The following is a 15707-nucleotide window of genomic DNA, read 5'->3' as shown; positions in this document are numbered from 1 at the left end:
TCATCTGCTTGGGGATAGGAGGTGGGCTGTTGTCAAAGAAGTTAACTCTAGAGGTGGGCATTTCGTCAGGGTCTTGGCAGGTTGAGAAGAGCCCACCAGGTTGACAACTTGGCAGTGGGGAGAGAGAAGAATCTGGCAGAGAGCTGAGGGGTCCAGGACTGGGGTCTTTCTGGCATGTGGGACTTCCCATGCTAAAAATGGGACAGTTCTGGGCAAACTGGGATGGTTGGTCACTCTGACTGTAAGCAATTCTTTGTTATGGGTGGAGCCATGAGGTGGAAGGGGAAGGGAAAGGGAAAGAAGAAGGGGTTGGTGATGGGTTTGGTGAGTCTGGAAGTTTGCTGAGGGCATATTTTAGGTAGATTTTAGGGTTACCCAGAGGCCTCAGTCCTTAACATTGAAAATCATAAAATATGATCTTGTTAGTATACTAGATATAACAAAAATAACACTTATGGAAATAAGCAAAAACCACCCAAATGAGAACAGAAGCTGTTTTATTCAGTTTGCAATAGCAAGGGAGCCAACCTCCATCACTTGCCTTTGGTGGAGACTCATAAATAGTCAAGGCGTGGGAAAGGTTTTCAGTTAAAAAAAGAGAAATCGTTACGTACTAGTAAGCTCTGATTGGTGGTTGTTGGCCTGGAGAAGCTAGAGGGGGGCTATTTAAAAACAGAACACTTCCTTTGATTGGTTGGGGGAGCATATGTGGCTCTCTGTGGTTGATCCTGAGTTGGACGCAGGCACAAAAAAATAGAGAGGTATTCATCAAGTCCTGCCCACCATGGGCCAGTTGTTGCCAAGTTTCTGTTCTGGCTCCCTGGACTGGTTGTTCTAGAGCAGTGGTTCTCAACCTGTCTAATGTTGTGACCCTTTAATACAGTTCCTCATGTTGTGGTGATCCCCAACCATAAAATTATTTTCATTGTTACTTCATAACTGTAATTTTGCCACTGTTATGAATCGTAATGTAAATATCTGTGTTTTCTGTTGGTCTTAGGCGACCCTGCTAGCGGTTCTCAACCTGTGGGTCGTGATTAGAATCTAGAGGATGGGGTCAGGGTTCTGTTGTCATCCATGGTCTGACCGTTGTCCATTCGTAAATTCTCTTTCAATCTGAATTTTTAGTTTCTACTTTCTCCCAGGTGACATGCTTAATACTTTTTAAGAATCAGGCACCATTCTTTTTTACTGCTGTGAACTACTCTTTATTTAGGAAAAAGCTCAAGTTCATGAAACAGATACAACATAGTTCTGCCAATTGTATCAAGGCATCACTTGCTGCCTCATTAGTGAGAGGACTTTTCAGAAGATCTGAAGCACAGGCCAGTGGCCTTCTATGTCTGTGGGAAGCCCAACAATTTTCAAAACCCCTCTCCATCTCCTTAACTAGTATGTGACTCTGGTGGCCCCGGGCTGCCTCAGCCAGGACCTTTAACAGGCCACAGAGGGTGTGCCAGGCGCAGAAGTCACACAATATGTCTGAGAAGCTATTCGACTCCTGCGGTGCGCCTGCTATTTTGGCAACTATGTTGTTATAGCAACTCAGAGTAGGCAACATTATTCTTCCCTGAGAAGCTCTTCTGCTGGGATGCAACATAAAGAAAGGAGAGCTCAGCAGAGGTGTTTACTCTGCACACAGCCGCATCCACTGAGATGGCAAGAAGGGGCACAGGTTCCTAGAGCTCTGTGATCTCGGTGCAGGATGCCAAACTCCCCCTAATCTCTTGTAAAATTGAAAAGCCCTTTGCTCCAGGATGTATGAACACTCCTCAAAATACAGCCCCGGAGTTATTATAGCTCTGATTTTGTAATTCAGCCAATTTTTCCCTTTTTCTACTTTAACGGAGGGAGACCTCATGTCAGTGATTTTGAATCGGTAAAAAGAAAAAGGAAGGATGCTGCAGGAAGCTGTTTGCTGGGTGTTCCAGCCGCTAAGATCTGCCAAGTGTTGCTTGGGTATTGTTTTTCTTAGTCCTTATATCAGCCTAGGCCCTAGGGCGATTGGCACCCCCAGGCTCTCTGAGCAATCTCAGCGACTTACCTGAGGGCAATTTCAGGCTTAGTGTTTCAGATTCAGGTTCAGTGCTTTTAATAAGGACGCCCATTAATGAGTAAAGAAGCAGAAGCTGGCATTCAAGCTCAGGTTTAGCCTTTCTACTTGACTTGGCTTCCTCTAATATATAAGGAACAATAAATGACACTTTGATTATGGGAGGATTTTGGACAGTGGCAGCACCCAGATAGCAATATGAAAGCAGCATTATTAGAGTTTCAGTCTGGCTGGAAGGGGACTTACCTTGAAATTAGATGTGCACAAGAATAGGATTCCCTCTATTTTGAGAGCTTATTTATTTTGATGGCATTCTGGGGACTGATGAAGATTATTGGGGATCTAAAGTCCCATAAGTCATCTCTTGGCACCACCACTAACTCTGGAAACAAAAGCCTGCATCTGAAACTTTTCTGCAAAATTTATTTATTCTGGCCCTTGAAATAATATTTTTGAACATTGTTGCTTCTCTTTTTGGGGCAAATACTTTTGCTGGATTGAGGTAAACAGGAATAAACAAAGAAATGAACCACATGTTTATAGAGTGACCGCTCTGTGCTGGGCATGGGAGCAAGATCTTCCTTGTTTTTTAGGAATAAGCATTTTGCTTTCTATAGCCGATTACAAGCAATAGCATGAAAGACTGTGTGCTTTTTCCTTTAGATGCTTCCACAGTCGATGTCAGGAACCAGAATTACTTTGCCTGAGAGCCCTGGCTGTACCCGGAGTTCTTAAAATAATTTGTATCCCACTGAGACTAAAACCACCCGTTAGGTATTCCTGTGCATGTCCTCACTTCTGCCATGCCTAGACTTTATATCCCACTTTCACTAAACTAAAACAAAAGACAATGGCATATTCACTATTTTGGCACAAATTCATTATGAAACAAAGATTGTTACTCTCTTAAATTGGTGACAGTATTTTTTCTGGCTCTGCACAAGAACAGATAATGGTGGGATTGTAGAACCCACTATCCCAGCTAAAGAATTCTTCCAATTGAAGTTTTTTGTTGTTGCCATTGTTTTTTTGTTGTTTTTCTTTTTTTTAATATTCTTCTGGTGAAGATATAAAGATGGCTTGAAATCATTTGTACTTCCCTTTGATCTAGCATGGACTCAACAGTGAGCAAATTCCACTGTTGATCTGAATGTTGGATCATGTGAGACTTCCTTCTTGTAATTTCTCTGATCTTATGGACGTGTAACCACATAGCCAAGTAGTAGAAGAACAGGGCCTTGTTCTGATTTGTCGGTATTGAGAGTGTGGTGTCATAGGCAATCATTCCTGTGCTACTTTTTGTGATTCCTTTGGGAATATGAGGGCTTCCAGGACTTTCAGGTAAAGTAGAATTCCATCCACACTCAGCCTTGCTTGAGCAGCCTTCAGTGGATCCCATGACCCCAGGGACACACGCATGCATGAGCAGTGCGGGTATCTTCACCTTGCCGCTGGCTGCCCAGAGGACTCATAGCATCAGAGGTGCCTTATAGAACCAAGAGGGCCTGAGCGGTCCGTATTTGGTGAGAATTACTGAGTCTCATAAAGCTCACTTGTATTATCTTATTCCTGTTGATGGTGTTGATAACTTACTATTCTTCACTTGACATAAATCAACCCTGAATCTATGACCATGGGTTATGCATATATGCATATAAGTTCTTTGGTTAATCTTGGAAAAGGATTATTAAATGCGATTTTTTTTCTTGATTAAAAAGCACCTGGATGACTTGAAGAAGGGAAGATTTAAAAGTAGGGCTTATGGATTGTACTAGTATAAGTGTAGCTTTATGATCCAAACTGACTCAGAAATTGTGAGCTTGACCAGTGCCTCTCAGGTGATGCAGATGTGTCTAGACCACAGGCCACACTTCTAGTTACAGGGAGTTAGAGTACCACGTAGATTTACCTAGTGGTTTTGAGGATAGAAAGGTTCCAAAAAACCTTAGATTAAATTGAGTTGCTTACCAACAACATGTCTCATGGTTTCCTCATTCTGGTACCAAATTAGAAACTGCAGGTTATCTTTAGCAATTCTTGCATCATGCATGTTTCTCTTATTTGAGGAGGTGCTATGGAGAAGGGTCACCAAATATGCGTGGTAAGTGTAGCTAAAAACTAGAGCTCAATCATTTTTCTCTTAACTGCATACGGGAAAACTATCTGATCTTCTGTTGTGGTCTACATTTGTCCGTGTGTCTGCATCTTATTTTTACAATTTGCACAATATGTTTCTTTAAAAAGTTAGCAATTGCTAATTGGTGCACACCTGGTTATTGTGTGTGTCCTAATATTTTATTGCACTTTCTCACGAGGTAATGCATTTGAAAGGAAAGAAGTCACTGTCAAATGCTTAATATAAAAAAGAGTGTGGTTGCTTTGATGGTTATGTTACAATGAAAAAGGCAAATTCCATTATGTCCCATCTGGGCAGAATGGCCATGGTATATTTGCAGTATAGAGAATACATCAGAATATTCTCAGTAAATGAAAATCCTACTGCTTCTGTGTCTCAGAGATGGCAACAATAATGAATAAAAACGTAAGGTAGTAATAAAACACGTTATCAAATTTCACAGAAAGAGTGTAATGGAAACTTGCAGAATACTGCTGTCCTGATTCTTTCTAGGCCACTATTCTGTTTAGTGATCTAATGAAAGAGAAGACTTTCATATGGGAAGAATGTGACCATGCGCATTTGTGACATTTTTTCAAAAGAAAAAAAGTACCACTTGATACTGAACAGCTTTGTTACTATCCTATATAATAAAGAGGTAATGTGCAAATTGACCCTCATGCTATTACGCAGTCACAAGATGGCAGCACGTACAGCGGGGGTGGGGCAGCGGGGGTGGGGCTGGTGGCCGCTCTGCACTGCTTCTGCCGAGGTTCCTGCAGCCCCACTGGGGCACAGGGGTCCCGGCGTCTGCTTCATGCGGCTTCTGCCAGGGTTCCCGCTCCCCGTGTGCATGCTGCGGGGGCGGGGCCCCGCGGCCCAGAGCAGCACTCCAGGACTCGGGGCCATCCCATGCACCGGCCACATGGGGTGGGACTCTGGGACTTGGGGCGGTCCCATGGCGTAGCGGGGTGGGGTGCTGGGTCTGGCATGATTTCGCACAACGGGTCACTAGTATTTATTATGAATGTGAAAAGCTGATGTAGGTTTTTCTTAATGAAACATTTCCATTTCAGGGGATGTTAAACTCTCAGAGGCTTTAGTATGTGGTTGCAGAACCAGAAATCTGTGCAAAGGGAATTCTAAGGTTAGTCCTGAAGGAGCACACTTATTTGACTCAAGAGTGAATTGAAATTTCCCAAATGCATGTTGGTGTCAGATTGGCTTCCACAAAAGATGAGAAAGAAAGCATATGAGGGTATATGAACCAAGTCAGAAAGAAAGAGTGAGAAGGTAGCCACATGTCAAATATTTCTAGACAGTGAGTTTCACACAGATTTGACTTAAACATCAAATACTTATTTCTCACACTTCTGCAGGCAGAGAAGTCCAAGATCAGGGTGCTGGAAGATCTGGTGTCTGGTGAGAGCCTGCTTCCTGGTTGATAAATGGCCTTTCTTCTACTGAGTCCTCACATGGCTGAAAGAGCTAGAAAGCTCTTTGGGGCCTCTTTTATAAGGGCACTAATTCCATTTATGGGGGCTCTACCCTCAAGACCTAATCAGCTCCCAAAGGTCCCATTTTCTAATATGATCACATTGGGGGTTAGGATTTCAACATATGAATTTCCGGGGGCAGGGGTGGGGTGGGGACGGGGACACAAAATTCAGTTCACAACACTGTGTTAAGGTGTTTTGGATTCATCAGGAAGCTACTTGGGGGAAGCCATTAAAATATTTTAAATAGGATCAGGCAAAATTCCACTGATGCTCCTAAAATATTGCTATCGGGATCTGATTGGGGGTTGGAATAGGCAACTCATATCTAGGGATGGAAAGATGAATTAAATTTATATGAGAATTATGGAGTTACATGAGAAAGTAGTTAGGGAAAAGGCTGTAGATAAGCATAGAAATTTGAAAAAGACTTAGATTTCTAATTATTAACTTACATTAACTGCCATGACCAAAGTTTTGCCCACCATTCTGGTGCTTGCTTTACTGTGAGGGTTAATTGCAGATCCTTGTCATTGCTTCCCCTGGCTCTGTGGTCAGCCACAAGTGTGACAGCACCCATTTCACGTGGGTTGGGAACTGGCTTTATGTCTTCAAATCTGCAATGCCAGAGATTGTATGCCAACTGACAACAAAATCCATTTCATTTTCTTCTGTTTGGGTAATTGGCAAAAACATGTAGTTTTTTTAAACTTCTTATTTAATCCCATTCATTTTCTTACAGAATATTGATAAGGACTTTTAGTTTTCAAAGAAGAAAACGCTCTGAAAATAGCAGACAGAAGTAATCTGCAATTATTGCTCATCCTGTAATAAGATAATGAGAATTAAAATAGGGTATCATATATCTTGCTCAGTTATATATTACTAGAGGCCCGATACACAAAATTGGTGCACAGGGGGTGTGTGTCTCTCAGCCCAGGCTGCACCCTCCCCAATCTGGGGCCCCTAGAGGGATGTCCGACTACTGGATCCGGCCTAAACGGGCAGTCGGGCATCCCTCTCACAATCCAGGACTTCTGGCTCCCAACCGCTTGCTTGCCTGCCTGCCTGATTACCCCTAACTGCTTCTGCCTGCAAGCCTGATCACCCCCTAACTATTACCCTGCCAGCCTGATCGACGCCTAACTGTCCTCCCCTGCAGGCCTGGTCGCCCCCAACTGCCCTCCCCTGCAGGCCTGGGTCCCCCCCAAATACCCTCCCCTGCAGCTGTCGTTGCTCCCAACCGCCCTCCCCTGCAGGCCTGGTCCCCCCAACGTTCCTCCCCTGCAGGCCTGGTCCCCACCAACTGCCCTCCCCTGCAGGCCTGGTCCCACCCAACTTCCCTCCCCTGCAGGCCTGGTCCCCCCAAACTGCCCTCCTCTGCAGGCCTGGTCCCCCCCAAATGCCCTCCCCTGCTGGCGCGGTCACACCTAACTGCCCTCCCCTGCAGGCCTGGTCGCCCCCAACTGCCCTCCCCCACGAGCCTGATTGCTCCAACTGCCCTCCCCTGCAGGCCTGATCGCCTCCAACTGCCCTCCCCTGCTGGCCATCTTGTGGTGGCCATCTTGTGTCCACATGGGGGTGGCCATCTTTGACCACATGGGGGCGGCCATCTTGTGTGTTGGAGTGATGGTCAATTTGCATATTACCTCTTTATTATATATGATTCTTAACTTGACATGTCAAATCTTTGTTGAAATAAAAATGGAAGAAGATTCATAACTGTCCTTCAAAGAGTTATATAAAGAACAACTGCATTGCTCTATGATGCTTCCTCCTGAGCTAATTAAGTTAACATAATTTTGGCAGGGAATAGTCTTCAAAATGATGTATACATGGTATAAAATTATTAAGTGTGTTAGTCATATAAATTATTTGCAGAACCAGAGTTATGTTTCAGAGTGAAAAAATATATTTGAATTCTCCATGTACAAAGAGAAATATTATATTTAACCTCCCCCCCAGGACCCTGAGATTAATTATAAGAATATTTGCACTGAGTTTTTCCAGCCTCAGTTTCTTAGCCATTCATGGGGACCCTATTTTACCCTCTGCCTCTCTTTGCATTAACTAATGACAGTGTTAGGAGACTTCTAATATAGGAAACACCAGATAACTATTAATTAGTTGAATTTCTATTCTATCTTCTTGCAATCTCATTCTTCTTCTTTGCCCAAACTAACTTTCAACAGGACATTTAAAATACACTTTCATGAAAATTATTATTTTCAATTAAAATATTATAGTACAGACCAATGTCATAGGTCTAGATCTTTAATTGATTTTAAAAACTCATGCTGAAAAGCACAGATTAATTGGTTTGATAATACAGTCTTTATATGCTGTGCAAGGGTTCAGGGTGAAGGAGCATGTGGTCACCAAGTGTGGGCTGGAACTCAGGAGCAGAAAAGCCAGCAGATGCTCACGTCCCCTGTTCTGGCCACCATAAGTGCTCCAGGGAGGGAGGCGTCCCCTTTGCTTTTCCTCTTTGTTGGACAAGTGTGTGAAAGGCATTGTGCCAGGGAAAGAAACAGTCAAGGATCAAGCTTCATGCAGCCCAGGCTTACCTGCCAGCAGTTTCAGAAGTGTTAGAAAATGTCATCTCCAGGAGCTGGGTTGGGGTTATCAGGTCCCATGGAATGTTGAGTTCAAGATCAGCGCACAGAGCATAACCTGTTGTGGGGGCAGCAAAATGATTGTCCTCCTGTGCTTAAAAGTTTTCCTGGCTGGACTAACAATCAATAGTATGAAACAGATTAACAGAAAGAGACTGTCAAATGTGTTATTATATACAGGGGTCCCATAAGAATATGAAACCCACGGACAGAGTGGGCAGTTAAGGGCTTATATGCCATCTTGAGCTAAGGAGGAGAGGAGATGGGTTGTGGTTGGGACCTCAAAGAGCAGGAAGGCAATTCCCATGGAGATGAAAAAGCAAATGTTTGTTGGGCCATCTTTAATAATAGGACGCAGATAAGACTTTGATCAAAGGGACCTTGCTAGGTTCCTCCCTATCACAGTTAGCTTATATTAAACTATAGGTATCTGTGATTAAATCTCACTTTCTGGAGCAGGTCCTCTATCTAAATTCCTTTTAGGCATTAAAGAGCAAGGACAAAGGTATGTTTCCAAGTCTTCGATTTCTTAAAAATAACCAGTATCCCAAAAGGCATATTTTGGGGTGGCAAACTCTACTTCCCTTCAACTATGTCCTCAGCTGTCTGGTTTCTGCGCAGCAAAGGGAGAGCTTCTAGGGTCATTGCACTAGACAGTCCCATTCTATATTAATGCATCATGTTTTACCGACTAGTTTTTCTCTGTGATTTTTTTAAGAATCAGAAATCCTATCTAATAAAAGGGTAATATGCAAATTAACTGTCACTCTGTCACAAAGATGGCAGTGCCCATAGCCACAAGATGGCGGCGCCCAGTCCTCTCAACCCCGCTGGAGTTCCCCAGTCCCGGGGGAGTGGCCACTGAGAGCGGGCAGTGTGAGTGGCCTGGTGGAATGCTTGCTTCATCGCCATGGCGATGAGGCAAGCGTTCCACCCAGGCTGCGGAGGGCCTCTGGGCCACGGAGAGCCTCTGGGCAGCAGGCGTGGAGTGGCCAGGCCCTGCAGAGAGCTACTGGCACACTGATTTGTGCATAGGGCTACTAGTAGAGTAATAAAAAGTGACTGTAGCTCAAAGACTAAAACAGATCTGAGTGGGTACAGGCATGCCAGCAGCATGATTTTATTACTACATCTGGGGGAATATTAGGGATACTATTTACTCCCATGAAGATTTGTAGTATCATGAATCTGCCAGCCCCTATGACATGAGTTTACTTAACTTTTAGAAATACTAATATCAATTTGATATACTACTTCACACAAAGTCTTTGTCTTATTTTATCTCACAAATTAATGAGCACTCTATAATTTACCACCAATTCATTGAAAAAATAAGGAATATAGGCTTATGATAATCAATGATATTCTGTTATTTTATGTGATACACAGTAGCTTCTATGGGTCTTTGTCCAAATTGTCTCATGTGTTTTTGTCAAATGTTGTGACTTAGATGGAAAGACTATTAGGTCTACACCAAGCATGTCAAACCCAAAGGCTAACACAGGCCAAATAAACAAGGTTTAAGTTTATGTGGGCCGCAAAAAAAAACCAAAAAACAAAAGCTTCAATTTTCATAGAAATGTAGGTTTATTTGGAAAAGTACTGTATAAAAAAAAAAAAGAACAAGAGCAAAGATAAAAATAATGTTTTCTTCCTGACACTTGGCATCTCTTCTCTGCTACTATCTCTCCTACTTCGGGGGAAATCTTGTTTGCAGTGATTACTTTCAAAACTGACCCAAGGTGAATGCCAGTAATTCTGGATCTGACAGTAGACTTATTTCCTTTCATAACTGTAACTAACTGCTCACACCGTTATATTGGGTGGGCCACAAAAATATTTGTTGTGTGCTGCATGCAGCCTGTGGGCCGAGAGTTTGACATGCTTGGTCTACACAAAAGTGGGCCATTACAAATATAGAAGACATTTTACATTTTCTGATTGTTTAAACTTAAGGGATGAAAAATTGTATTTCTGTTTTAAGCAATGATGAATAATATACTTTGCTGAGTGTGCACAGGATTTCTGCTACACCTTGTATTTCTGAAGCACTTTAAGGTAGATAAGGGTCTCTTTAAAACAAAGCATGCATGTGTATATTCATAGTCATTGCTTTTGCATTTGTCATAAACGAATTTGTAATATGCCACTCTATTAAGAAAAGCATCAAATGTCCAAAGGTCTTTTTAAGAATGGGTGGTAATTCAGCATGAAAAGAGACTGCCTTAGTTTTCTTTTTGTGTATCCCTAAAAGCAAACCATTTTGTTCATGACCCAGCAATGCATAGATGTCTGAATCTGTCTAGAGTCAAGAGAAAAATTGAACTTTGCAGCCCTTGGGAACAGTTGTTTTGAGCTATTTTCTATATAATGTTTCAAGCCTGAGCTATTAAATTGAAATAATAGTTTGGAATTCATGGTACTGAATTGAGTGAATGAATTAAACACTGCTGATACAATTCCTCTTTTATAAATAATATCTAGCTTTTTTTTGGTAAGCTTCATATATTTACAGTATCTCTAGTTTAAAGAACAAAACTATAGAACACGTTATCATTCCTCTTTTAGACAATACCTATCAATCAATCATGTGTCTATCCATATTGTTTTTGGATTCACATTGCTGATCCCACTTGTGGCCAAAGGAATACGAAAGAAAAGCTTGCAGAGTGGATTTGTGTCTGTTTAACTTAAAATTTTCATTTAGCCACAGCACCTTTTATTAAGAAAGTCATTTAGGTACTTCCAAAACTAAAGTTGTTTTAACTTATGATAGGATTTCTAACAAAAAAAATAATGCTGCCTAAACTATTAGGTTTTCATGAATTCTAGTCTGGAAAATTTTATCATTTTCAAAGTTGAATTTAATGATTTGTAATTCTCAGACTTCTTTCTGTAAGAAAATTCTGATTATAATATTCTTCAATTTTCTTCATTTATAATGGTTTGCACAGTTTTCATATTTGCATGTAATCTTTACTATTCTGTCATTTAAAACTAGTATTAAGTAAAAGATCATTTAAAATTTTATGTTTTGAAAATATTTACAAGAAACACTAACAAACCTTAAAAAGAAACTTAAAACAGTTAATTTGTCCATTGTAAATAGTATTATAGAAGGATCTGTTATCTTAACAACCTGGCATAAACAATCATTTTCTCTTGCTTGAATACCAATTGAACAACTAATTACTTTTTATCTTTCTCCCTTCATGAGTAATATTTTTTTTACTTTATTATTTATATTGCTTTATTTTTTTTACAACTCAATGGGGTTAATTTTTACCAGAAAAGAAGAGTGTCATATTCAAATGGTAAAAATGTATTTCAAAGAGTAAGAAGATAGCTTTATGAATAAACTAGAGGCCCGGTGCAGGTGCACAAGATTCGTGCACTGGGGGTTGGGGGGTCCCTCAGCCTGTGCCCTCTCGCAGTCCGGGACCCCTCGTTCCTTACTGCCCGCCTGCAGCGGAGGTGGGAGAGGCTCCCGCGCTCACTAGCCGTGAGCCAGGCTTTTGGCTGAGCAGCGCTCCCCGCTGTGGGAGCGCACTGACCACCAGGGGGCAGCTCCTGCGTTGAGCGTCTGCCCCCTGGTGGTCAGTGCACATCATAGCGACCAGTCATTCCACATTTGGTTGATTTGCATATTAGGGTTTTATTATATAGGATAGAAAAATGTGCTAGACCAAAATAATAAGTATCCTTTAGAAATTTTTATCTTATTACTAATTGGACCTTGTGATAGTAAAATTATCTTTTAAAGATAAACAAACTTTTTAGACAACTCTTTATATATTTGCTGTCCCTCAAAAACTCTGTGCAAAGTAATATTTTTCATCATAAACCTAAACAAAGGAAATAATCAGTACATTCAAAAGCCTCTCTTCCTCTCTCCTGCCAACCTCCCTTCTCCAACATGAATCTGTTACAGCAACAGACATGAACAAACAACTAAGGTCCAGTTACTTATTGGTCCACAAAGATCTTAAGTGTGAACCAAAATCACTTTTGTCATGTTGGTCAAAACATTATTTTGCCTCATTGAATAGGTTTGCTATGGTCTGAGCAGATTTAGAATGCAGTTGACATGCTTTGTTTACACATTGTGTTGTTGAACAATCATAACTGCCACTTCAAGGATTTAAAAAAAAATTGCTTTGTAAATGTGTATTTCTTGCCTTGTGTTAAAAAGGGAATGTAATATATTCTGTATACGAAGTTATTTGCATAAAAGGACAAAAGAAAAAAAACTGCATTTTTACCTACTTAAGAAAAATGTTTAAACATTTTCAAAGGAAACTATATATTTTTTTAGTTGCCAATCACTTATGAATGCAAATTTCAGTAAATGGTAAATGACTGTGAGACTGCTCTTCCTGATTTTCTACTGACTTTTTAAATGTTAGTAACAAAGGAGCTGGGAAGAGGAAATGCTTTCCCACTTTGAAACAAAGCAAGGAGTGAGTCAGCCTGGAAGCAGAATCTGGGACCAACAGTAATTTTCTACTTTGTTCCCTTCTCTTCTGGCACTAGCAGTGCTTTCCGCCCTGATCGTCTGTCAGCTCAGGGGCCACCATACCAATGCATCACTGTCTTCCTTTGAACTGCAGATGCAGAATTAAAGTCGAAGAACTTGGCATTGTAGGCAGTGGTTTTAAAAATCCTTCTGTGGCCCTGACCAGTGGATAGAGCGTCAGCCTGTGGACTGAAGGGTCCCAGGTTCGATTCCAGTCAAGGGCATGTACCTTGGTTGTAGGCACATCTCCAGTAGGGGGTGTGCAGGAGGCAGCTGATCGATGTTTCTCTCTCATCGATGTTTCTAACTCTCTATCCTTCTCCCTTCCTCTCTGTAAAAAATCCTTCTGTGTAGGCAGGGCTGCTATATACCAGAAGATTGTTGTTGTTGTTTTGAGTCTGCAAATAGAAGTTTTAGTAATTTGTAAATGTATATTTGTGTGTGTATCCTAATCATTTACCATGATTAGGAATGATGCACACAGGTGTGTGCATATGTGTGTGTGTGTGCACACACACACACACACACACATACGCACACACCTGTGTGCATCATTCCTAATCATGGTAAATAAGAATTGCCTCTGTGGAGAAAATAAATGGTGGCTTGGACAGCCCCTTCTACCAGACACTTAGTTTACACTTGAATTAGGGGTCTTCTTTCCTTCAGTAATACAACCAGCATGGTTTGTGTTTTTATTTCATGAGGACAACAATCCTATACAATGAAAGCCTAATATGCTAAGTGCCTGGTTGTCTGGTCGGCCATTCATACAATCAAAGCGTAATATGCTAATGATATGCTAAGGCCGTTCAACCACTTGCTGTGACATGCACTGATCACCAGGGGGAAGACGCTCCGACTGGTAGGTTAGCTTGCTGCCGGGATCTAGCTGATGGGGACTGAGCGAGATGGGCTGGGCACACCCTGAAGCCCTCCTGTGGTCCATCCCTGGCTGGCCAACCTCCTGCATCCCTCCCTGGCCCCAAATCATGCACCGGTGGGGTCCCTCAGCCTGGCCTGCACCCTCTTGCAATCCGGGACCCCTTGGGGGATGTTGGAGAGCCGGGTTCAGCCCCATCCCGCAGGCCAGGCCGAAGGACCCTCCTGGTGCACTAATTCATGCACCGGGCCTCTAGTAAAAATTATAAAGCTACCTGGAGAGCTAGCTAACACTCCCTTTTACTTCAGTGAGCGTTTTAAGCTTTAATTATACTCTTCAGATTATGGCTCTGGAAGATGAGGAGACACTGTAAAAGGAATCAAAGAACAATGAATTTTTTTAAATAATGGGAATCAGAAATTAACAAAACTAGACAGGAGATACAATGGTGGACTCATGACAATGGTGCAGATCCAATGAAGTTCTCTTATTCTCTCTTCCTTCATGTAACCCTTTCTGCACATGCACCCCCACCATGAGGCTTGCTCCTTGTGTCTGTTCCAATCACTGTGGTCCCTCATTTTTCTTTATAGCAAATGAAGAAATACTTTCAACCAAGTATTTCTATTAACTAGAAACTCATATCTTACTAACAGTACTCTGAAACCATCCGGCATGTTTTCATTACTGCAACCCTACGGGAGAAGTATAAAGTAGATTCTCTCCTAGAATAAGCAAGAGGGCCTCTCTATTTGAATCATGGTTTGGCAATAAAACTCTGTGGATATCACTCTAAACCACATAGCCATGATATGACCAGACTATTTTAAAAAACCTGATTTAGGGAAACCTAACTCAGATTACAACGTCCTTGAAGGAGGAAACAAGGCCAGATATTTTATTGATGTTCATAAAATTTCCATCGATTCAAAGCAAAATTATTGGATGCAGGGAGGGTAGTATTTAATTGACAGTTTGACATAAAACCCAGAAAGAATAGAAAGACTTTACTTCCTTATGACCAAGAAAACCTGGACTCATGGATTGGGTTAAAAGTAAAATAGAATGTGGCAAGAACTAGAAGTAGATCACCAACACAAGCCTGACATTTTTGTTGGCCATTTCACATTAAAATGCGTAGTAAAGTGGGGGGTGTGATTATAGTGTGTCCCCTGGGATTCTCTTATAGCAGTCATTTTGTTTTCATCCTCAAATGATCTGAGTACCATTTTCTTCTGCAAAAGAAGAGATGAAGGATGAGAGAAAGTGAGGTGAGTACAGAGGTGCAGAGAGTGTTTCCACCGTGGCCACAGTGCAGAAGCCCTGACCCTCGGGCACAGGAACCGTGGTCCAGCCTCAGTGCCTGTCTGGAAATGGTGCCCGTGTCCACTGGAGCCCCCCCCCGCCCCCTCCAATCTACTGTGCTGATCAAAGCTCATGCTGCCTGCACAAATTTTCTCTCCCCACCCCACCCCCCAAACTGTATTTTTGAATTACACATTCAAGTCTGTCCACATATAAAATAATAGTAGGAGGCAGCTGTATTAGCACCATCACTTCTTGTAGATTTCCCTAAATCAGGGCAAAGCTGAGCCCCAGCAGTTTGCAAAGGCAAGGGTGCACTTGCAGGAAAGGTATCCTTTGGCTTAGCAAGCTGCTGCAGCGTCTGCTCTTACTCCAGTCGTGTGGCTTCTGCTGTGGCAGTTTTTATCCGCTTTGTTGCCTTTCTGTCTGCTTCCCCTCAGGTTGAAATGCTGCAAAAGCACATGTGCCTGGAGACAGAGAATAGAGATGCACTTAATTATTTCTATTCATGCCAGTGATGATAGAAGGCCTGATGCCATGGCTGTGAGTCTACCCACCCTGAGTGCTAACTGGGCTTTGTCAGTTGACAGCAGGCATCATAATACTTCTAGATGGGCAGGGCCATTGGGCATCTCAGTAGCAAACAAGGAATGAGGCTTAGGAAGACACTGGGACCTTCAGGGTTTTGCACCCACTTACTCCTTGGCAAATTATCCACGGCCC

At 42.1% G+C, this 15707-nt stretch overlaps 1 protein-coding gene across 1 annotated transcript in view; it reads left to right on the top strand.

The window, feature by feature from the left end:
• PLXDC2 (plexin domain containing 2) overlaps positions 1-15707 on the top strand; it is a 426562-nt gene that overhangs the window by 178521 nt on the left and 232334 nt on the right. The window lies entirely within an intron of this gene.

The sequence above is a fragment of the Plecotus auritus genome (assembly GCF_963455305.1).
Source record: "Plecotus auritus genome assembly, chromosome: 1".
NCBI classification, from domain to species: Eukaryota; Metazoa; Chordata; class Mammalia; order Chiroptera; family Vespertilionidae; genus Plecotus; species Plecotus auritus.
The sequence above is the reverse complement of the archived record's forward strand: the minus strand, read 5'-3'. Positions and strand labels throughout refer to the sequence as shown.